At 47.4% G+C, this 2,116-nt stretch overlaps 1 pseudogene; it reads left to right on the forward strand.

Annotated features, from left to right (window-relative positions):
- The window catches only part of LOC111960861 (syntaxin-binding protein 1-like), a 45,380-nt pseudogene that overhangs the window by 38,582 nt on the left and 4,682 nt on the right, over window positions 1-2,116 (forward strand).

The raw sequence follows: 2,116 nt of genomic DNA on the forward strand, positions 1-2,116 counted from the left end.
CGGCGTGCGTCGCTGTTGTGACGCCTGTGTGGGGCGTTTCAGGCCCATCCCAGACTTGTCTTTAGTGAATATGTATTTGCTAACCGCTTCGTCTGCTCTGCCTCTATTCCTTGTCATCCCTGTAGGAATTTGTTTTAGAAGAATAAGCTGGACACCAAGCACTACCCCTACATCTCTACCCGTCCTCTGCCTCTTCAGCGACCTGAGGTCCAGGTACCCAACACACACACACAACAACCACACACACACCCACACACACAAACACACACCACACACAAACACCCACACACGACGCAACACACACACACTAACACCAACAACACACAGACAACAACACCACCAAACACACACACACACACTGGAATGTATTGCAGTATAGTTACTGGAATGTATTGCAGTATAGTCATTGGAATGTATTGCAGTATAGTTACTGGAATGTATTGCAGTATAGTCATTGGAATGTATTGCAGTATAGTCACTGGAATGTATTGCAGTATAGTCAGTGGAATGTATTGCAGTATAGTCACTGGAATGTATTGCAGTATAGTAGCACTATTGAGATTACAAAGAATGGAGGGTCGTAGATTAATAGCAATTTGAGCTCCGAGGGGGAGGGGAGATCAATACTCTGATTGGCTGTAGAAGAGAGAAAGGGCGGGACTAAGAGCAGTGAAACCAAACAAATATTCTGTTACGGAGAAGAGGGCATTTAATGAAACATACAGTACTGCAACAGAGGGCTCTGTTCAAACGTAATGCACAAAATAAGGAATAAGGTGCTATTTGGGACACAGCCAAGGTATCTGACCCTCACACTACTACCACAGGGAGAGAGGATTGGTGGTGTTGTGGGCACTGGGGAATGATGAGAGGGTGCTGACACATTGACACATTGACCCCTGCATCCTGCATATCCCTCTCCCCTCTAGACCTTCATTGTGTGCGCATTGATCAGATCTGTGCTGCTGAGAATGTGAGCCACCTCCACCACCATCCACCAGTCACTCCCCCCTCCAATGTTATTGACTTATTGGGAAAGAAGCTCTGGGAATCCAAAGGCAGGCTCAGTTACATGTGCGCATTTCACACCTCGCACATCCATGCCACAGCCAAACACGCTCACACACACTGGTCGCAATCCAGACTGACTACATTACAGACGTTAGACTGCGCAGTGAGGCATCAGATTGCTATATCATATGATGTGGTTTGCTGATACATTATAACACTTGCACTTGACTCCCCCCTAGCTATCTTAAGATGAATGCACTAACTGTAAGTCATGAGGATAAGAGTGTCTGCTAAATGACTCAATTGTAAATGTAATCCAGGCGTTGTGAGATCTGGCATGTGTCTGCAATGTATTCAGCCTGGAACGTGGCGGTGTGTGTTATTGACTCAGTTGGAGACAGACCCTGGAACAAAGACAGGTGGATAAGATTAGCTAGTTCTCTCCACACAGAGAAGGACCCTACCTCTGCCCTCTTACCTCTCTTCCTAGTTAGATAGACTCATTCCTAACTCAGGACAGCAGTGTTGAAATAGTTCAATAGAGTAAGACTGTGATATTCCACCCTTGTGATTGTGCTTCTCCCTCCCTGGCAGTGCCCGTTATGGCCACTGGCACAAGAATAAGACCCCAGGCGAGTACCGCACCGGGCCGCGCGTCATGGTCTTCATCATCGGAGGCGCGTCCTTCAGCGAGATGCGCTCTGCCTACGAGGTCACGCAGGCCAAGAAGTGCGAGCTTCATGGTGAGTTCTGACACCGGGGGCGCCACTGGGCGCAGGCCGAGTGGGGATACGAGGATCTCCTCCGTACCCCCGCGCGCCACCGCGCGCGTCTACATTAAGTGTACATATAAACACAACGAGATCACTTATAAATTAATATGCAAAAAGAAATACAGATTCAAATCAATGCACATAAGCCCCCTCCCTCTGGCTAACTTTGGTAGGTCTAGAAAAATACATAAGATAGTAAGACCAACAATATAAAAAAAACCGACCACACTCAATCCTCTGCTCCCACCCTAAGTGTCCCTTGCGTGTAAGGTTTAGTCGTAGAGGGCAGTATGCACATTGGGCTGTCGTTATAGTTCTAGCACAATTATTTT

The sequence above is a fragment of the Salvelinus sp. IW2-2015 genome, linkage group LG4q.1:29 (genome assembly GCF_002910315.2).
Source record: "Salvelinus sp. IW2-2015 linkage group LG4q.1:29, ASM291031v2, whole genome shotgun sequence".
NCBI classification, from domain to species: Eukaryota; Metazoa; Chordata; class Actinopteri; order Salmoniformes; family Salmonidae; genus Salvelinus; species Salvelinus sp. IW2-2015.